Raw genomic sequence first — 23324 nt, 5'->3', positions numbered from 1 at the left:
CCATCCATAAGAAGTTAATGATATCTGAGTGAGAGTGACGAACAAAATCAATGAGGGCCCCCTGGGTGGCCGGTCGATATTTGGCCTTGGTTACTGCAAATTTACACTGAAAAATATCAACGCAGCATGCAACCATTTCAAAGATTTTACTGAGTTACAGTTCATATAAGGAAATCAGTCAACTGAAATAAATAAATTAGGCCATAATCTATGGATTTCACATGACTGGGAATACAGATATCACAGATACCTTTAAAAAAAGTAGGGGTGTGGATGACCCCCATTTGCCTCATGCAGCACGACACATCTCCTTCGCATAAAGTTGATCAGGAAGTTGATTGTGGCCTGTGGAATGTTGTCCCACTACTCTTCAATGGCTGTGTGAAGTTTCTGGATATCGTACACGTCAATCCGGAGCATCCCAAACATGCTCACTGGGTGACATGTCAGGTGAGTAGGCAGGCCATGGAGGAACTGGGACATTTTCAGCTTCCAGGACTTGTGTACAGATCCTTGCGACATGGGGCCATGGATTATCATGCTGAAACATGAGGTGATGACGGCGGATGAATGGCACGACAATGGGCCTCTGGATCTCGTCACGGTATCTCTGTGCAATCAAATTATTGCCTGCCCATACTATAATCCCAGCGCCGCCATGGGGCACTCTGTTCACAACGTTGACATTGGCAAACCACTTGCCCACGCGACGCCATACGTCTGTCATCTGCCCAGTACAGTTGAAACCAGGATTCATCCATGAAGAGCACACTTCTCCAGCATGCCAGTGGTCATCAAAGGTGAGTATTTGCCCACTAAAGTCAGTTACGACGCCGAACTGCAGTCAGATCAAGACCCTGGTGAGGGTGAGCACGCAGATGAGCTTCCCTGAGACGGTTTCTGACAGTTTGTGTAGAAATTCTTCAGTTATGCAAACCGACAATTTCATCAGCTGTCAGGGTGGCTGGTCTCAGACGATCCCGCAGGTGAAGAAGCCTGATGTGGAGGTCCTGGGCTGGCGTGGCTACTGGGCTCTGCGGTTGTGAGGCCGGTTAGATGTACTGCCAAATTCTCTAAAATTACGTTAGAGGCAGCTTATGGTAGAGAACTGAACATTCAATTCTCTGGGAACAGCTCTGGTGGACATTCCCGCAGTCAGCATACAAATTGCACAATCCCTCAAAACTTGAGACATCTGTGGCATTGTGTTGTGGGACAAAACTGCACATTTTAGAGTGGCCTTTTATTGTCCACAGCACAAGGTGCACCTGTGTAATGACCCTACTGTTTAATCAGCTTCTTGACATGCCACACCTGTCAGGTGGATGGATCATCTTGGCAAAGGAGAACTCCTCAGTAACAGGGATGTGAACTAATTTGTGCACAAAATTTGAGAGGAATAAGATTTTTGTGTACATGGAACATTTCTGGCCTCTTTTATTTCAGCTCATGATGGAACATGGGACCAACACTTTACATGTTGCGTTTATATTTTTGTTCAGTGTAGATAACATGATAGATAGACTAATTTACCAATCTAAAAATGTTAGCTGACACGGCTAATTGAGGGATGTTCAGTGACTGACAAAACAAGAGAAAAACTGCTGATGCACAACCAAATGTCGGATCTACACCTTGTATTCTACTATTCTAACTCTCAACGGTAAATTGAGACCCAAGTTAAGTCTGGGCCTATTGTGTTGGAATGATTAAACTTCATGAAAAAAATTACCTTCAATCAATCCCTGTTAGGAAAGAAGTCTGACAGACGACGTTGCCCTTATAACAGAGCTGTCACCAAGTCAAATGCAGTGGCCACTACCGATCCCAACGCTGCCACCTACACGCGGTAGGCGGCGACGCGACCAAGCAGACAGCAGCAGCGAGCATTCATTCCGCTCAGAACGAGGCTTTTACTTGCTATTGCGAGCTCCAGACCGCATACCACTCCATTCATGCTGTGAGAAGCTCAAGACTCGGAACGCGGAGCTTTTGGACGAGGATCGTGACAGTCGTGGAAATGCCTTCAAGTTTAATATTTTAACCATGCTGAAGAAAACAAACCCCAAGATCACAATTATTCGTAAGTAGAGCAAAACTTTTCTTCTGCAACTTCACTTATAAGGTGGTTATTACAGTGTCATTTGTAGGGTAGTTTGTGGCTCGATTGAGTGACTGACATTCCTTCTCTCTCTCCCGATGTCTCTTCCCCGGCTGTTTCTATTCCCCGTGTCTTAGTATTAATATAATTCGGATAGGCAACCGAGGACTCAATGAATGCGGTTTGAGGGAATCCTTTTGGTTCAATTAGCCTATCTGCGTTCCCTCAGCCTATTCAGGTTTGGGCAGACCACATTGTTTGGCAAAATAATTGAACGCCCTATTTGATATGATTGGCAAGTTGGTAAAGTAGACCGTTTACGAATGGATATAAGTGTCAAGCAGCCGTGTGTAGGCTACATAGCTGGGGCGTTCTCTCACATGCAGAATGTGTGCAGATCACTGCAGGAGAATGCAAAAGGAGAATAGAAAATTATATTTCGTTTTCAACTCCATAACTTGCACACATAGAGCTTGCCACTGTATCATTGCGTGGAGAAAAATAAAGCCGTAAATGGCAATTTATTGAAGTAATTTCAGAAGCTTTGACATGTCTTGACGCAGCTGTTATATACTATTATTTTAATGTCGCATCAACATGCACTTTAATGTAATCGTATATCTTTTTTTACACAGAATACGTAGGTGACGATTGGTTTGGGGATGACTGTTGGATGCAGCCTATGCATTTCATTTCGATGCCGAGAAAATCGGATAAAAGTGGTATGACTATGCTGGAACGTGTTGGAAGAAGCTCGTATATAACCTCCACTTTAGATTCCGCATTTAGGCGATCGGATTTTACTGCCCACAATGCATAGAAATGTTCAGACATCAGAGTGGCTTTCAGATTTCTCTTGGAGTGTGATTCCTTTCATTTCCGAATTTATCTAGGGGATTAACCATTTTGTTGGTGTCACGCTTTTGTTAGGATTCCCTATTGCAGTGTGTTTAGATTTGTAGCCTACATGCATGCGGTGCGGGCCGTGCTTGTTATTCACACAACCACAGGGTATGCACCATTGGTAGACATATAAGTACTATATGCAAGTAAATTTTTATTAGGCTTTTATGCGTAATCAAACGGTCACTATTTTTATTATGGGGGCCTTATTGGAGAATTTGAGGGCCACTTCATAGACTACCATCCAAGTTTTATTTAGTCTACACATTGGTGTGTGGTCTTGCTACTCATAAATAGTATAATGTGGATGACAAGCTAAGAAGCAATCACTGGATGTGCGAACCTTTTAGGCTATTCTTCCACAATTGTCAATAATTACAAATGGGTCCACTTAATTATATTGATTTAATTTTTGCAGACATCTGTTAGCTTTCAGCGCACTCATCTTGCTATTTGATTTGATAGCCTAGCGATGTAATACAACAGGCATATTTCCCTATTGTAACAATAGTGGGGAAATCTGGTTGATTTAGACCCCTACTTGCGTTATGAATCAACTAACGGTGAGTGATATTGTTTTGAGGGGCGCTCAATGGGGGCTTTGTGTCATGGTTCCCGCGCTCATGTTTGGCTGCCCTAAGGCAATCTTTATTTTGTTTTCCTTTTGCATCTCCGTTTGTGGAGGAAAAATGTCTAGCCATATCAACTGAGACCAAACCGCAATTCATAGGCTGCAGTAGCCTTAGCCATATATGATAAGCAGTGGCGGTTCTAGACCATTTCAACTGGGGGGGCCAAGCTGGGGCCAGTTGTACTGTTAGAGGGGCCAGTTACATTAGACGTTATTGTTGTCATATCGTTTTCTTCACTGCATTGCAGGCATTAGCAGGCAAAAGACCATGTTCATAATCATCATCGTTGCCACTGTCTAATAACAGATGTAAAAAAAAAAGATAGCAAAAATTAGTTATGTAAAAATGATTTCATACTCCACATTTAGGGGGGCCACAAGGGGTCCAAAATTGTTGTCACAGGGGCACCCCCCCCCCCCCCCCATATGGACGCTGGAGTCATTCCTTAGCTGCAGTAGCTTATACTATAAAGGCTCCATACATTTGCCTTATTTTTGCTTTAAATCTGGACTGCGTGTCTGTTAATTTGCTTTTCTCATGCACTCAGTGCAATATGTGCTCAGCATGCATGTCATCTGAAAAGTGTGGGTCACATGGTTCTAGCCACAATAAACACAGTTTATCAGTGGACAGTGGGACAAGCCATGTGCAGGCCAAAATAAGACATTTAAATGAGAGAGGCCATGAATACCCTAGCCCAAAGGCGGCAGATGGCGATATTGAGTCTGGACTCGTGTCCCATGTTGACCGGTTCATACCTAAAACATTCTCCATTCAGGCTGCAAAGGCGTCTGTTTGATCATTAAGTAGATTTAATGGCAAGAAGGCAGAAATGGGTCAAATATGCATACTTTCTTTATGAAAGTCGCTCTGGATAAGAGCGTCTGCTAAATGATGTAAATGTAAATGTAATGAAACACAATTTTCCACCACCATGCTAGTGGCTAATGGCTAGGAATGCTAGTCTCCGATGTTGCATATTGCATTTGGCCAATCAGGTTGCAGCAGTCTGTTGTTTGTGCCTTGATCACACTGACAGCAACATTATGCAAAATGAAACGCAGCATCATCTGGATATGTGTGCAACAAAAGTTCAATATTCACTTTTTTCTACCATTTCTGTCAAGCCGTCTACGTATACAATTTGACGCATACATTTGATAAATCCAACATATGCACCACACAGAACGCACTGCAACTGCCTCTGCAACGCAATGCTGCAAGGCAAACGCAGGGTTCCATTGGAAATGAATGTACTTTTGGTGTACCGAAATGCAATGATGCTGTCGGTGTGATTGAAGTGTTACCCCTGGCTGGACACAGGGTGCAACGTCAGGAAGTATCATTAGCCACTAGCATGGTGGTGGAAAATGGTGTTTCATAAAGAAAGTAAGCATATTTTACAAAACTGTTTCCGCCTTCTCACCATTAATCTAGTTAAGGAGGAAATCGACACCTTTGCAGCCTGAATGGAGAATGTTTTAGATACAAACCGGTCCATGGAGGATACAAGTGCATTGCGGGGTGCATACAATGCGTTTGGACGGTAAGACGAAACCATCAGTACCAGATCAATATCGCCATCTGCCAGCTTTTGGGTCACGAATACCCCACTTAGTATGGAATGCCAGTCACCGTGCATTTCTGTGCACGCCTCGGCGCCTGTAGGCAATTATTTTGTATAAAAAACAATCATAGATGATGTCAAACAGAACAGTATGGTAGAAATAAGTATTTGAATCAGACCTTTATGGCCCTTACCTGCTTGAATGACAGGGAGATATGTTATGTGGAATGATTGTCCCTGACAGCTCCCACCCTAAACAGGCCACTGCCACACCACTTCACTCAGTGCATCTATCTGCGTCTCAAAGTTCCAAACGGTTCCAAATGAACAAAAGGCTATTTTCCCCAGGTGTGTATGGACTACATCCCAGAGTGATAAACCCTATACATCACACTTCTGTGTGTAGGCTTCTCTAGCTACTCAATTAGTGAATCCATGTTGATTCATTGAAATGCTTATTTTTTACCTATTTGAAATGTTTTGTTATTGCAGTAGACCCTATTCATCTCAGTAACAAACTATTCTTTGGTATTTCTGTCCTCTACTTTTTCCTATCTTCTCTTTCAAGGCTCTGGTCTGTCAGGGATAGTGGAGCTTTTATGTCTGAAATGTTTTGAAGCTGGCTCCGCTGTAAAAGGGCACCTAGATCAAAGGGACAGAGATTGAAATAGTTTCTCTTCTACATTTTTCGGGGAAAAATGACAGGTAAAGAAAATGGAGGAGGCAGACGTATTCAATGTGATCAAAATCACAGTCTTTTGTGAAGAACATGGGCTCTAACTCAGTGATTAGTATTCCATTTGATTTTTGCCACAGCAAGTATGCTGTTTGTTTTCTCAAATTCAATTTGAATATCTATTGGACGGCCTGCATGTTTTTGTCAGGAATAAACACAATTTTATCAGCACTTATTCCTCAAATGCTCCTATATGTGTAAATACTGTACGTGTGTTTGGGTTGTTATCCATACAGTACACCTGGCTTGAAGAGGATGGGCCCATTCCACGTTATTGGAATAGTTAACCCCTGGCAGTATTAGTGATGGGGGGGGGGGTCGATACAGTTACATATTGGGATATAATTTTTTATGATATTTCATATTGTATCGATATATGTGACTAGATTTTTCCCATTATAGTCTTCTGTACCATTTCCAAGATTGGCTTTTTGTACATTTTATAAAAGTACAGACTCAAAGCTTCAAAACTGTATATTATACACTGCAGTTTGGGGAAACATGGGAAAGTTATGCTTATTTGAAATGTGATAAACTTGTTCCACCTTCTAGACAAGTGCCAGAAAATCCCCTTGAAAGTTTCACACTTGCTAGGGAGCTCTTTTTTGAGTACACCCCTAGCTAACAACTAACAATACAAACAGATTTCTGACTAAATGAGATGTAATGTTAGCTGGTGTTAGAAACCAAGCAACTTATTGAGGCTGCATGCACTCAACCGACACAGTTACAAATAACAACAACTCCATTCAGAATATGTTGGCTCTTGGTCGTTATAGCCTATCCTTCTCCTTTCATTCCATCATTTTAATTCCATCTTCCATTGATTAGATTATCTCCTAACTTTTGCCTATTTGCCTCTTGATGATTTATGATTGGCCAACAACAAGCTACACGCGCGACTCTCGTGAAAAGCAAAGAGCAGCAGCATAAATGATAAAATGTATCTTTCTCTCTCTCTACTGCAGGAGTCACATTCTGATCTGTATGGGTCCTTCCGGATAAGTCCGTTAAAATTACACATACCCGAGACCCGTGACAATCATTTCCGACCCAGACCCGTGATATCATTTAGAATTCTGGATCGGGTCTCGGGTATTCGGGTACAGGTGAAGCCCATCGTCCTCCAGAATGTAGTCCATCACAACATTCTCCCACTGAGCTTTCTCTACAGCGGCAGTTCAATTCAGGAGAGCAATGTTGTTGAGAGGTATAGCAACATGTTTGCAGTTGTCCATTGCTATTATCTTAAAAAATAATCTGCTGTAGTCGCTGATCGGGGAAGACCCCATTATGTGGCATGGCAGACAAATCAGGACCTATCTCACGGCATGACCATCCCCTCCATTATCTCAGCCAATCAAGGCTAGCCAGGAAAAATCCTTACTTTCTCTGTGAGAAATGAACTAGGCTCATACTTTAATTTGTATTCATATTTACAGATCACCTACGAGTTTGTTAGTAAGACACATAACATTTCACATGTTCAAAAGGGCGTTTCTGCAACAACAACAACATAATAACATTTTTAGGAAAATACTTTTTTTGTTATTTTTTTATCCTGTGAATTAGGAGCGTCTGTCTTATGGCTGGCTTGAGAAATTCAGACACATATTGCATTAATATATAGTTTTTTGCTCTAGTTGGCTGTACCTGCACCAAAATAGTATTTTTCCTTCATAGCTTGTTCTCCATCATATTTTTAAATAGGGAGCCAATATGTTTTCAGCACTTTTATTTCCATGACTGATCAAAACTCATTTTCTCATGGCTCTCTCTTGTCCCTCTGCAGCAGACATATGGTGAGCAATATGTTTGAAACAGTGAATCTCAATAAAATCACAGTATCGAATTGCAGTACTTACAGAATCGTGAATATCGTGAGAATCGCAGTACATATTGTATCAGCACCTACAGTAAGGATCGTGGATATTGTATCGTGAGGTCCCTTGCAATTCTCAGCCCTAGTCAGTATCCCTGCCACAGCATGCACGCACCGACACATCACCGACACATTCCTTCACAATTCAAATCAAATCAAATTGTATTTGTCACATGCTTCGTAAACAACAGGTGTAGACTAACAGTGAAATGCTTACTTACGGGCCCGTCCCAAAAATGCTCAGAGAAAAATAGAGAAATAGTAGAACAAATAGAAAAACAATAACACAAGGAATAATCATGGTGGGTTAGGATGATATTTTTAGCCCTGAGCCATGGCCAAAGTTAGACTGGTGTTTTCTCGTCACATAGTTTTGAGACACATCTTCTATTCTGATCCACTGTTTTCGCTGGCTTGCAGCAGAGAGGAGAGGGGAGAAGAGGAGATGGGAGGAAGGGCTTTCCTGGGATGACGAGTCTGACGGTGACAATGATATTGACAGTCTGGGCAGGAGCCTAGGAACTTCTTAGTCTGCATGCATAGCACTCCTCCTGATCAGGACGCTGGCTGGTCCACCTCATTCTGTTGAGTGCTTAGTCAAAGACAAAAGTGACGGTGTGTGTGTGTGTGTGTGTGTGTGTGCCTATGAGCACACGACCCTCTAAGTGTAAGTTATTATTACACTCATCCAATAATTAAAATGACCTTGCAGTGGTTTGGTAACATAGTGCTAGCCTTATCAGGGCTCAGTGTTCTTATCTGGTATAGTATCCTAACTTGCCCTGCTGTTGGCTCTGTATAGCAACACAAAGACTGTTCTGGGTACTGAGGCCTTAAGGCCAGTAGGACACCCTGTTTAGCTCAGGCGCATCGGACCTGGTGGGAAGGAACTCCCCCCCCCCCCCCCCTCCGTACTCCAGGACCCATCTCTATTTCAACATCAGCATATCTCTCAGCCCGTAGGTCCAGGCCATCACACACTCTACCATCTGTTGCCTGCTGTCGCCGTGACCTATCACAAGCTTTTGTTACTTTGCTCTACCAGATGTGCTGTTGTAGCATTCTGTGAGAGGAGGCTGTAGAAATGCATGGAGATGAATTCACTCAACACATTTCCCGGCTAATGCGTTTTTTTTCTTCCCCAAATGTGTTTTGAAGAGTCTTTGTTTAGGGATCTCAGCTGAGACTTTGCTCCAGGCAGGTCGGGGTTCCTAATGAGAAACTACCACACTGTGTGTGTGTCTACAGTGCACTGTGTGTGTGTGTCTACAGTGCACTGTGTGTGTGTATGTCTACACTTTGTGTGTCTTTTCCCCCACACAACAGTCTGCTATAAATTCCTCTCCATTGTGAAACTAAAGCAGTCAGTAGTTTATTCTTCACAAAATCTCATCATTTTTTCTTATGCGTTGATCGTTTACTACTATTACATGTAGATGATTTCTTGTCATTTTCTCTCTCCTGTCCGATATACTGCATTAAGTCTATTACCAAGCTGCTGCTCTGTGTATCGAGGGATGGTAATAATTCAGCAGGCCAGGGCTGTATGTAAGACTAATAGAGAGTGAATCACAGGAGGAGCCTGGCCCTGGGGACTGGGAAAGCCCAGCCGTACGGACACCACCAGCACAACAAATCAGCTCCCTGTGGGGACAGGACAGGGAGGACAGACCCTGGTTCTGAGGGAGGAGAGGGGAGTGTAGAGGGGGGTGTTCGCACAACCCTGCCCTCTCTTAGCTGGGTTAAGAGACCCTATTTCACCCCCTGCCGGAGCACCTGTGGCTGAAACGGCTCGTGTTTATTTATTTATCGGCACAAGGATTCACATGTAGCAGCAACAACACCCTTCCTTCCCTTCCCTTCCCTTCCTTCCCTTCCCTTCCCTTCCCTTCCCTTCCCTTCCCTTCCCTTCCCTTCCCTTCCCTTCCCTTCCCTTCCCTTCCCTTCCCTTCCCTTCCCTTCCCTTCCCTTCCCTTCCCTTCCCTTCCCTTCCCTCCCCCTCCCCCCCCCTTGTCTGTCTGTCTGTCTGTCTGTCTGTCTGTCTGTCTGTCTCAGTGCTGAAGAGACTGACATCTGGTGTCATCACAACACTAGAAGTGTGGAGGGATGGTGCCTTCAGAAGGGGGTTGGGCCTGGGAAATGGGGTGAGGGGTAACTTGTTAACCACTCTCACAGCTCTGTGGCCTCTTTGTCAAGGTCTCTATCGGGTAAATCCATTTGAATTCAATCACTTTTTGACAGCACCCCTTTTGAGTTGAACAAAACCTTCCATACATATTTGCCAATTGTAGAAGTGCTCAGAAAGTGACTTTTTGGACCCGAATGGCAAAACATTTAGGAGATAGAGGTGCTCAAAGTTGAAATATTTTGCCTATCCCACCATACTATGAGTCTTTATCACTGCAAAAGATAAACAGTTGAGATTGATATCATTTATAAGCTTACAAAAAAAATCTCAGTTTTTTTCGCTTTAAAAGTCAATTCACATTTTTCATATTTGCATACGTTGTAGCTTAGAACCTATTTTACATCTGAGGTTTTTGTGTTGTACAAAACAGGCTCTTAAATACAGGGTGGGTATCATGTTTTGGCTGAAAAATGTACTAAAATGGGAATACAATTGAAATGTAAACATTTAAATGGTAACATAATGATGGTTGGAGGTTCACACATCTTAGAATGTTGACTTGAATGGAATATCTGTTTTTTGAAATTATACTGTCAATCCTCCATAGGAAACCTATTGAAATCATAGAAATATAGATACTAGAATTGACATGACCATTTAAGTTGACATTTGACGGTGGGTGAACTGGCGGCCATCATTGTGGCAGTAATTAGAAAATACAATTCAACTGAAATGTATTTTCCATTGATTGAGAATGGATGTCTCATGTTATGGTGGGGTATGCAAAATGGGTCAACTTTGAGCACCTTTTTCTCCTGAGAGTGGCATATTCTTCAGATATACTACATGTTCTATCCATATTATGTCCATATTGTCTATACATCCCGGACTCCGACATTGCTCGTCCTAATATTTCTATATTTCTTAATTCCGCTACACCCGCAATAACATCTGCTAAATAGGTGTGTGCGACCAAGAACATTTTATTTGATTGATTTGAATGTTTTGGCATTCAGATCCAAACAGTAACTTTCTTACCACTTCTTCCATTGGCAAACATGTATGGAAAGTTTTGTTTAAATCAAAAGAGATGCTGTCAAAAAGTGGGGACTGGGAAAGATCCTGTCAAAGCCATTATTTAGGCTCAAATGACATGGGACCAGCTGTGGTTGAGTTCTGGTCCAGATGCGGTCATGTCCTCTGACAGTGTTCTCCACTGACTTTGGACCAGTGGTGTGTGAGGTGAGCTGTGGTTGAGTTCTGGTCCAGATGCGGTCACGTCCTCTGACAGTGTTCTCCACTGACTTTGGACCAGTGGTGTGTGAGGTGAGCTGTGGTTGAGTTCTGGTCCAGCTGTCATGTGTTCTGACCGAGGTCTATACTGACATAGCACCATCAGTTTGGGAGCTGGGGTGTAGTTCTGGGCCTGATGCAGTCCTGTCCTGAGACAGTGGTCTCCACTGAGTGCTGCAGTGCAGACAGAGGAGGGGTGAGGTGCAGGCTGGTGTTCAGTAATCTCCTAATTAATACCCCATTAAAGGATTTGAATGAGCTTATTGATCTCTCTGGGAGGGGAGGGTTATACTACAGACCACTACATGGCAGGGAAAGGATATTTCCCTTCTCCCTTTGTTTAACTCATTATTCATGTCCTTGTCCTGCTCCTCCTGATGTATCACGGTGCAGTCCAAAGCCCCCTGCTCCCTAACGTCACGAGGCCTGAGGCAGTCATAGGGTTTGTAATCCTTGCCTCTCCATGTCAGAGCAGAAGACCTCCTGGTGCCACGCATCTGATGGACACCACGCATCTGATGGACACTACGCATCTGATGGACACCACGCATCTGATGGACACCACGCATCTGATGGACACCACGCATCTGATGGACACCACGCATCTGATGGACACTACGCATCTGATGGACACCACGCATCTGATGGACACCACGCATCTGATGGACACCACGCATCTGATGGACACCACGCATCTGATGGACACCACGCATCTGATGGACATCACGCATCGCCAGAAGAATGTGTGGAAAAGTGCACCCCCTCTGTGGGGATTTGAAAGGGTTAAATGAAAGACCAGGATGAAGAGTGGCATTTCTCAGTGTTACCATGCTGGGTGACCTATAACTCACCAGGCCTTCATGGATGAATAGCACTTCTTCAATACCACAGTTCTTTCTGTGTCGCTGAGCAGTGCAGTGCTCTAGTCTAGTAGCTAGCTGGTGTTGCTATGACATACAGGGATGCAGCACTAGCCCAGGCAGTGTTCTGTGTTCCTGTAACCTGTGCTGCTTGGTCATGGTTTGGAGAGAAGCTGGCCAGCGGCGGTGTGGAGGGAGAGGAGGAGGGAGACATGGGCTGAGAAACATGACCCGTTCTGTGGAACATCAGCAGCGTGATTCCTTTAACAGACCTGGTGTGTGCAAACGTTACCCTCTTCTCCCCTCGCCCTCTCTCTGGTGGTCCGAATGGCCTGCTATGGAAATGATTATACTGGCAGCGCATGGAGGAACCTGGCCTGCTGTGGGTCGTGGGCAGGGGTCAGGGTTCACATACCTTCTCCCTGATGAGATTCTATTCACATGTTTCCCTGCTAACTATCACAGTTCAGGGGAGAAGGAGAACAGACCAGCTGTGTGCCTCTGGCTGTCTTGGCATGGGAGTCGCTTTGTGCTTGTGTGTTTATTTACACATGCATTTCAGTTGATCACCTTCTGCCACATTAGACCTCAATCACATTACAGTGGAACTGGGCTGATAATGCTCAGATGTTTTCCCCCGGTTACATTTGAAAAAAATCACAAATTGTTTATTTGTGAAGGAACTAACTGCAATGTTTCTCTAGTATTGTATAGCAGCATGACGATGATGAGAGGAGGACTGTTAGTCATGACAACCCCCCAGCCACAGCCCAAACAGCTGTTAGCCTTACAAATCCCTCCAGTGGTTCTGGGCTCAATGACCACTGGAGCAGAAGCTTTAGCTTTACGTTTAGCAGGGGGCTTAGCACATCACTCACTCCAGGGGATTTTTAGGAAAATGAATCGGTTGATACTGAGACGGCCACAAAGTGAGATTAAGAGACTTCTGTCAATAAATGTACATTTCTCTCTTTGCAATCTTTTGAGCTCTTTTTAGGTATATATTTGTGTTTGTGTGTGTTTCTATGTATATCTTTGTGCATTTGTGTATAACTATCTGTCTGAGAAGCACAGCTTTAGACCCGGGACAGATGTTGTGTGTATGTGTAACTGTGTGTAACTGAGGCGCAGTTGATGAGTAATTTAACAGTGTGATCCCATCTCAAGTTGGGGATGTAGTAATGTTGGTTGTTACATACACAGCTCTGTATCAGCCTGCTAACCCCAGGCCTGATAAGAGAAAGTCTTTGGAGTCACAGCTATGCAGAGCAATGCAGGGTATGATCCACAGCAGGGCAGGCCAAGTCCTCTCACAGGCCCTGCTCTCACGCCCCAATGACCCCCTTTGTATAGTGGCCTTTAGGATGACTGACTGAATGTCCCCAGTCCCAGTCATGGACGATTGATATGTTTTACTGTGGGATGGTAGCTAGTACGACGGATGTTTGGTGTGTGTTTGTGTGCACATATTAGTGGGACTGTTTGCACACAACTCCTGTATAGTCCATATCATTTACATGACTGTGTCTGTGTGTGTGCGTGTGTGTTTGGTTTGGAGTGTTTATCTAGGGTCAATCCTCTCCCAACCGTTGCCAGTTTTGCGGACTCCCCAGCCATTCTTCCCAATTTCCTGTTGAGTTCGTCCGTGGCTGAAAGACTCCAGTGATGAGTGGAGATCCTCTGGGCCGTGAGGAAGAGAGAGCAGGCCAGGAGGAATAGCTCTGGCTCTCTGTGTGTGTCAGGGCCTCCAATACATCCCTATATCATGTCTCAGCCCCCTACTAAGTAACAGAAGGGCGTTCTCATAAACTGTTGCAACCAAAAACGACTGCTGCTGTGTATTTGTGTACAACTAACACGGCAGTATAGAGACTTGGGAATGCTATGTTGGTTTACGTAAAATGTTTCCTGAATGTTTGCTGATTACTGGGGGTGTGTATGTACTACTCCAACTCCCAGACAGAGAGCTGTGGAGAGTTGGGATGCTGGTGGAGCGGGGAAATCACTGTTCTGTTTCTGCATCCCTTCATCTCTCCCCCTAAGTACTCATTCACTGGAGTAGATTCTACTAAATGGCTGTAGTAATGTGGTAGTATAACTGGATCCTACATGTTAAATGAGTGCCAGTACATTAGTGTGGTATAGACCCAGACAGAAGGCTATAATATCCAGGCTTATTTTCCCAAGTGGGCCACGGCTGTTTATATTTCAGAGGTGTGCTGAATTACTTAATTGCTTGATTGGATGAATTGCCTGAATTACCGGCCTTTACCACATACCAGAGGCTACCAACCTGACAGAGATCAACCCCCCTCCTCCACCGCCCCCATCTCACTCCAATAGAGTGTTATTCCCCTAGGGATGGTAGGGGTTACGGGGGTCAGTAAGGAAACAGGTGTGTGCTGTCATCACTTGTATAAAGCGTAATAAGGCGGGGAGCCATGCTAACCCTATTCCCTATTCCCCTGGCTCTGGCCGTGCATGGCTGGAACGCTTTCAGGCCCTAGCCGCACTAATCAGAACCACATCCACAGCCAGACCCAGTTTTCCGGCAGATCACGTGGCTAGAGCTGCCCCGTGCGAGAGAGCCCTGAAGCGTTCCACTATAAACCTCCACATTGGAATCTTCCATTTCTGGAATCTTCAGATGGGTCCACTATGGTCAATCACTGTCACAATAGCACACGAGATGGAAAATGTAGACATTTCAAATCAAACCATGTAGGTAGGTGTAGAGTGACTATACAAAGATATTAAACAACAAGTAGCAGCAGTGTAAAAACAAAGGGGGGGGTCAATGTAAATAGTCCGGGTGGCCATTTGATTAATTGTTCAGCAGTCTTATAGCTTGGGGGTAGAAGCTGTTAAGGAGCCTTTTGGACCTAGACTTGACACTCCGGTACCGCTTGCCATGCGGTAGCAGAGAGAATTTGGGTGACTGGAGTCTTTGACAATTTTCTTCAGACACCACCTAATATATAGATCCTGGATGGCAGGAAGCTTGGCCCCATGTATTGTTGTATTGGGCCATACGCACTACCCTCTGTAGTGCCTTACAGTCACATGCCGGGCAGTTGCCATACCAGGCGGTGATGCAACCGGTCAGGATGCTCTTGATGGTGCAGCTGTCAAACTTTTTGAGGATCTGGGGACCCATGCCAAATCTTTTCAGTCTCCTGAGGGGGAAAAGGTGATGTCGTGCCCTCTTCACGACTGTCTTGGTGTGTTTGGACCATGATAGTTTGTTGGAGATGTGGACACCAAGGAACTTGAAACTCTCGACCCGCTCTACTACAGCCCCGTCGATGTTAATGGGGGCCTGTTCGGCCCACCTTTTCCTGTAGTCCACAATCATATTGCTCACATTGAGGGAGATGTTGTTGTCCTGGCACCACACTGCCAGGTCTCTGACCTCCTCCGTATAGGCTGTCTCATCGTTGTCGGTTATCAGGCCTACCACTGTTGTGTCATCGGCAAACTTAATGATGGTGTTGGAGTCATGCATGGCCATGCAGTCATTGGTGAACATGGATTACAGGTGGAGACTAAACACACACCTGAGGGGCACCGGTGTTGAGGATCAGCAAAGCAGATGTTTTGTTGCCTACACTTACCACCTGGGGGCAGCCTGTCAGGAAGTCCAGATCCAGTTGCAGAGGGAGTTTTTATTTTATTATTATTTTACCTTTATTTAACTAGGCAAGTCAATTTAGAACACATTTTTATTTACAATGACTGCCTACACTGGCCAAACCCGCACAACGCTGGACCAATTGTGTGCCGCCCTATGGGACTCCCAATCACGGCTGGTTGTGATACTGCCTGGATTTGAAACAAGGTGTCTGTAGTGACACCGCAAGCACTGAGATGCAGTTCCTTAGACCGCTGCACCACTTGGGAGCCCAGGGTGCTTAGCTTAGTGATGAGCTTTGTAGGAACTATGTTGTTGAACACTGAGCTGTAGTCAATGAAAAGTATTCTCAAATTGGTGTTCCTTTTGTCCAGGTAGGAAAGGGCAGTGTGGATTGCGAATGAGATTATGTAATCTGTGGATCTGTTGGGGCGGTATGTGATTTGGAGTGGGTCTAGGGTTTCCGGGATGCTGGTGTTGATGTGAGCCATGACCAGCCTTTCAAAGCACTTCATGGCTACTGACATGAGTACTACGGGGCGATAGTCATTTAGTCAAGTTACCTTCGCATTCTTGGGCACAGGGTCTATGGTGGTCTACTTGAAACATGTAGGTATTACAGAGTCGGTCAGGGAGAGGTTGAAAATGTCAGTGAAGATACTTGCCAGTTGGTCCGCGCAAGCTCTGAGTACACGTCCTGGTAATCCGTCTGGCCCCGCGGCCTTGTGAATGTTGACCTCTTTAAAGGTCTTGCTCACATCTGCTATGGAGAGCGTGATCACACAGTCGTCCGGAACAGCTGGTGCTCTCATGCATGGTTCAGTGTTGCTTGGCTCGAAGCGAGCATAAAAGGCATTTAGCTCGTCTGGTAGGCTCGTGTCAATGGGCAGCTTGCGGCTGAGTTTCCCTTCGTAGTCCGTAATAATTTGCAAGCCCTGCCACGTGAAATTGTTAGGTTAGATTACTTGTTAGATATTACTGCATGGTTGGAACTAGAAGCACAAGCATTTCGCTACACTCGCATTAACATCTGCTAACCATGTGTATGTGACAAATAAAACTTGATTTGATTTGACATACGTCGAGCGTCAGAGTCGGTGTAGTAGGATTCAATCTTAGTCCTATATTGACGCTTTGCCTGTTTGATGGTTAGTCTGAGGGCACAGCGGGATTAGTGTCCCGCTCCTTGAATGCGGCAGCTCTAGCTTTTGGCTCGGTGCAGATGTTGCCTGTATTCCATGGCTTCTGGTTGGGATATGTAAGTACGGTCACTGTGGGGACGATGTCGTCGATGCTCTTATTGATGAAGCCGGTGACTGAGGTGGTATACTCCTCAATGCCATTGGATGAATCCCGGAACATATTCCAGTCTGTGCTAGCAAAACAGACCTGTAATGAAGCATCCGCGTCATCTGACCACTTCCGTATTGAGCGAGTCAATGGTACTAACTCCTTCAGTTTTTTGCTTGTAAGCAGGAATCAGGAGGATAGAATTATGGTCAGATTTGCCAAACGGAGGGAGAGGGAGAGCTTTGTATGCGTCTCTGTGTGTGGAGTAAAGGTGGTCTAGAGTTTTTTTTCCTCTGGTTGCACATGTGACATGCTGGTAGAAATGAGGTAAAACGGATTTAAGTTTGCCTGCATTAACCTCCCTGGGCAAGGTGGGACGTTTGCGTATTTTTCTCGTAAAATAGCGATAATATTGCAACCGGGCGACGTTGTATTCATTCAAAGGCTGAAAGAAAAAAATTGAGAATTCACATGAACGCGCATCTCCAGTGTCACTGTTCTCAGCCTGACCACTCACAAAATCTCCTGCTGTTTTTCACCCAGAGACTGGAGAGACGTCATTCCACTTTCTGGCGCCTTCTGAGAGCCAATGGAAGCCTTAGAAAATGTCACGTTACAGCAGAGATGCTGTATTTTCGATAGAAATGCAACTGAAGGAGAACAAATTGTCAGACAGGGCACTTCCTGTATGGAATCTTCTCAGGTTTTGGCCTGCCATATGAGTTCTGTTATACTCACAGACACCATTCAAACAGTTTTAGAAACTTTAGAGTGTTTTCTATCCGAATCTACTAATTATATGCATATTCTCGTTTCTGGGCAAGAGTAGTAACCAGTTTAAATCGGGCACGTTTTTTTTTATCCGGCCGTGCAAATACTGCCCCCTAGCCCCAACAGGTTAAAGTCCCCGGCCACTAGGAGGACCGCTTCTGGATGATCATTTTTATCTTGTTTGCTTATGGATTTATACAGAGAATGGACTTGTGGGTAGAATGGCTTTGTGGCTAGAATGGACTTTTCAAAATGGATGGGTCCTGTTGAATGCCACCCAGCTATTGTTGTGTATTAGTTTAATCTCTTCACAGGTCCTTGGAAAGCAAGCATGGCTAATACCAGGGCACAGAGTCAAAGCTCAGAGGGCAGTGCAGGGGAAAGAGGGAGGGCGAAAGGTGTCAATTTTAATATAAAAATATAAAGTAATATTAGATGTTTTATTGTCACATACACTGGATAGGTGCAGTGAAATGTGTTGTTTTACAGGTTCAGGCAGAGTAGCACAGCTCCTCTGGAGCAAATTAGGGTTAAGTGCCGTGCAAAAGGGCACATTGACAGGTTTGACGGCTCGGGTATTGGAACCAGCGACCTTTCGATTACTGGCCCAACACTCTAAGCACTAGGCTAACTGCCACCCTACTCACATCTGATCAGCCATCTGCACATTAATGAGGGATTTCATTTATATTAAAGATGCAAATGTAGCCTTTAAAGGAGATTGAAATGCTGAGCGGAAGTATGCGTGGCGGGTACTTTATCTGGGTGCTCTGTTCATTAGCCTGCTGTAATTGTGTTAGCACAAACCCAGACGGCAGGAACTGAAATATCCCACTGGAAATGTCACCGGAGCGGCGGGGATGACACGGACGTGTTCACACAGACTGACGCACACACGCTTGCATGCACACGCTCCTGAGTAAGCACACATACACACGGTCACGCACACACACACACACACACACACACACACACACACACACACACACACACACACACACACACACACACACACACACACACACACACACCGATTTATCTAAGTGATTATTCGCCGAGAGACCCTGACCCTGCATTAAAAATGAAAGCCCTCCTTCCAATGGAGTTGGGTGCATCTTGGTGTGGCTGTGCGTGTGTGTGTGTGTGTGCGTGTGTGTGTGTGTGTGTGTGTGTGTGTGTGTGTGTGTGTGTGTGTGTGTGGTGTGTGTGTGTGTGTGTGTGTGTGTGTGTGTGTGTGTGTGTGTGTGTGTCTATCTCTGTGTGTGTGTGTGTGTCTATCTCTGTGTGTGTGTGTGTGTCTATCCCTGTGTGTGTGTGTGTGTGTGTGTGTGTCTATCTCTGTGTGTGTGTCTATCCCTGTGTGTGTGTGTGTGTGTGTGTGTGTGTGTGTGTGTGTGTGTGTGTGTGTGTGTGTGTGTGTGTGTGTGTGTGTGTGTGTGTGTGTGTGTGTGTGTGTGTGTGTCTGCTCACCTCAAGTGGTAGCATTTAATCAAGCATGACACTCATCTCTGAGTTGTTGAGCTAGAACTTGAATCCTAATATCCTGTTTGAATCGTGTGTGACTTTACGATGGATAGGAGAGGCATTATAATCTACGGGAGGAGAGGCAGGGAGACATTCCAGGGAGCCTTGTGATGTGCTAGCCTGGGTACCAGTCTGTTTAGCTAACATTCCACTCCTTGTACTCTGTGACATACTGCATGACACAGATGTTTAGAATGACAAGGAGTGGCAAAGAGTGGAATGATAGCTAAACATACACGTAACCAAGCTAATGATGTGCTATTTCACAGGGAATTGATAAAAACACAACAACAACATTGGCTCGGTGTGGCAAGTTCGCAGGCTACCTTTCTGCATGAATACATCTACAGTTGACTGGTAACCCCTCCTACCCTCAGTGGGTGTCTTCCGTTGTTTCCTCCTCCTCTCCGTGCCTGGGTCTTAAAGGCAGCTACTGGTCGTAACTGATCTGTGCTGCTGTAGCCTGTCAGACAGGTCTACTGTCTCCCTCCCTGTAGCCTGTCAGACAGGTCTACTGTCTCCCTCCCTGTAGCCTGTCAGACAGGTCTACTGTCTCCCTCCCTGTAGCCTGTCAGACAGGTCTACTGTCTCCCTCCCTGTAGCCTGTCAGACAGGTCTACTGTCTCCCTCCCTGTAGCCAGTCAGACAGGTCTACTGTCTCCCTCCCTGTAGCCTGCCAGACAGGTCTACTGACTCCCTCCCTGTAGCCAGTCAGACAGGTCTACTGTCTCCCTCCCTGTAGCCTGCCAGACAGGTCTACTGACTCCCTCCCTGTAGCCTGTCAGGCAGGTCCAACACTTATCATCAAAACAGTTTCATGCTTTTAAAACTCACCTCACTGTGATGATCCATTTTAACAGCAGGTTGAAACAGTGTAAAACATGGTCGTTGTGGATGTTGTTTCAACGAAATGGACAGCAATTTCTAAGGTGATGATTCATTCAAACCAACCATATGCATATTACAGCTTATGCATACGCATAGGCTTATGAACCCAAGCCCGAAATCACAAAACAGAATTCAAATGAGGATTGTGCCATTATGCAATATCTAGTCTATTACAGATGGCAGAGAAACATAAAACAAAAGTGATTTAAGGTGTCTTTGGTACATACATTGGTCTAGCCTATACTCCAACATTAAACACATTTGAGTAATCACCTTTGAGTGTGGACTGTATTATCATGCATACTGGCTGGACTGGTTACCTTATGCTACGCTCTAAAATGTTTATCCATGTGTCTGGGAGAGAACATATAGCCCGAAGCCATGCTGTTGGTTCATTGATCGTGCAGGGCGGTTTACAGTTAGCCTACAATTATTAAATTCGTATTTGATTTTGTTCAGCCTAGTAATAGGGATTTTTTGTATATTTTCCTAATCAATTGGGTGCCACATTCCCATTAGCTATATAGAATATCTCACTACCATGTGTTTCCATCTCCTCCTCTCTCTCTCCTTTATTCCTTTCGCCAGCGCGCAGGGGGGCTGTCAACAGTTCAGTGAAATATGTTGAGAAAACATGTTAATATCGATGTTCCCCAACAGATTTCACCTGGTTTCCCAAATGAAGCACTGGTTAGCTGCAGGAACAAGGTTGGAGCCCCCATGGCATAGAGTTTGGGCAGAATATCCCGTGTCTTGCAGAGAGAGAGAGAGAAAGAGAATGTGGTTGATGTGTGGAGACCTGAATATTCTAAACATGTTTATGGAGACCTGGATATTCTAAACATGTTTATGGAGACCTGGATATTCTAAACATGTTTATGGAGACCTGGATATTCTAAACATGTTTATGGAGACCTGGATATTCTAAACATGTTTATGGAGACCTGGATATTCTAAACATGTTTATGGAGCCCTGTATATTCTAAACATGTTTATGGAGACCTGGATATTCTAAACATGTTTATGGAGACTGGATATTCTAAACATGTTTATGGAGACCTGGATATTCTAAACATTTTTATGGAGACCTGGATATTCTAAACATGTTTATGGAGACCTGGATATTCTAAACATGTTTATGGAGACCTGGATATTCTAAACATGTTTATGGAGACCTGGATATTCTAAACATGTTTATGGAGACCTGGATATTCTAAACGTGTTTATGTTAATTAACGGTCAATTACAGTGAGACCGGCAGTATTTTGCATGACAATAACCGGCTGACAAAATGTCATGACCGCCACAGCCCTACTCATCATGTTCTCTCTCTCTCTGTGTGTGTGTGTGTGTGTGTGTGTGTGTGTGTGTGTGTGTGTGTGTGTGTGTGTGTGTGTGTGTGTGTGTGTGTGTGTGTGTGTGTGTGTGTGTGTGTGTGTGTGTGTGTGTGTGTGTGTGTGTGTGTGTGTGTAAGTATAATGTGTTCTTTGTCCTGTCATCAGACAGCTAGTGCTGGTCAGAGATCAGTTCACTCAGTGTCAAAACACATACATATACACAAACCCATACATCTGCGCACACACACACACACACACACACACACACACACACACACACACACACACACACACACACACACACACACACACACACACACACACACACACACACACACACACACACTTAAGTAAATAGGCCAGTGGAGGGAGTATGCACAGAGCATGATGATGCTGTGCAGTAGGAATGTGTGCTGACAGACCTAGAAAAGCAGGAAGCAGTCTGCTGCCCTCACAGGCCCTGTTCTGGGATTTGAAACCGCTCTATTTGACTGTACGCTAAAGAGGACCCTGGAGCTACAATCACTTAAGTATTTTAAGTGCTTCAAAATGCCCTGAAATGCTGGATTTTATCATGGAATTCGCCGTAGATAATCTAAACTGGCTTCAAACTGCAGTGTGGCAATTGTGTTATTTAAGAAAATGAGTAGGTCCTTTTAGGCTTGTACTGCTCGGTCGAGAGGAGGCTCTCAGCCTGTATCAGGGATCGCTTTCCTCTTCTACCAGGGAGAAAGAGAGGGAGAGAAAGAGAGAGAAAGGGAGAGAGAGAAAGAAAGAAAGAGGAAAAGAGAGAGGGTAAAAAGAAAGAGGGAGAGAGAGAAAGGGAGAGAGAGGGTAAAAAGGAGAGGGAGAGAGAGAAAGGGAGAGAGAGAGAGGGGGTAAAAAGGAGAGGGAGAGAGAGAAAGCGAGAGAGAGAAAGGGAGAGAGGGGGAGAGAAAGATGGAGCTAGAGAAAGAAAGAGAGAGGGTAAAAAGGAGAGGGAGAGACAGAAAGGGAGAGAGAGAGAGGGGGTAAAAAGGAGAGGGAGAGAGAGAAAGCGAGAGAGAGAGGGAGCTAGAGAAAGAAAGAGAGAGGGTAAAAAGAAAGAGAGAGAGAGAGAGCACTGCCATACTTCTGACAAATGGAAACTGGATAGATACCCAGCCTTTAGGGAAGAATACGGGCATTTGTCTTAGTTTGGAGTTCAGTCAGTGCAATTGAAACCATGTTTATGAGTGTTGTGGCGCTATAACACCTGCTGTAAAATGAGGTCATTGTCATAAACCTATTAGACGACCCTATAAGATGAGAAGAGAGTGTTGGCACTATCTGTTCTGCGTGAGGGTGGTTGCTTTATGGCTATACCTCACAGACTCACTCTACTCCTTTGTTATTAGGGAACATAACAGTGACATCACATATTTGGGAACAACATTAATGCATGCTGTATGGTGTGGAGGACAGTGTGGGTCAGACAATGCAAGTGTTACACTGTTGGTTTCTAGAATGTTTGATCTATTCTGTCCCCTTCTCAGTGTCTCGTTGGTTGTTTCTAGCCCCTCCTGTTGTTGCAGTGCTGTGCTGCTGTTCTTCCTGCAGTGACATAGCCCACGCACTGGACTCTACCTTTACTGGCAGGTCAGGCGACCGCGGCTTTTAAGAGCCAGGCCAAATAGCCAGGCTAGGCAGTCTCCTTTACAGCAGATTAAAAGGAGCTGGTGATTGTCTTTTATATCTTTCTCCTTGGAGTGCCTTGAGTTTACTATGGCACTGCAATCTTCATGGAGGCACACAGTTTGCTG

General features: G+C 44.8%; 1 protein-coding gene across 2 annotated transcripts in view; it reads left to right on the top strand.

Annotated features, from left to right (window-relative positions):
* Nucleotides 1-1925: 1925 nt before the first annotated feature.
* The window catches only part of LOC106566890 (plexin-A1), a 280529-nt gene continuing 259130 nt past the window's right edge, over nucleotides 1926-23324 (top strand). For both annotated transcript variants that reach the window (XM_014135443.3, XM_014135442.3), the window contains exon 1: nucleotides 1926-2083. The gene's annotated coding sequence lies outside the window, so the exon portion shown is untranslated. The remainder of the gene's footprint in view (nucleotides 2084-23324) is intronic.

This window comes from Salmo salar, chromosome 13, assembly GCF_965601325.2.
Source record: "Salmo salar chromosome 13, fSalSal1, whole genome shotgun sequence".
Taxonomy (NCBI): Eukaryota; Metazoa; Chordata; class Actinopteri; order Salmoniformes; family Salmonidae; genus Salmo; species Salmo salar.
Note: the sequence above shows the minus strand (reverse complement) of the source record. Positions and strands in the feature narration are given on the sequence as shown.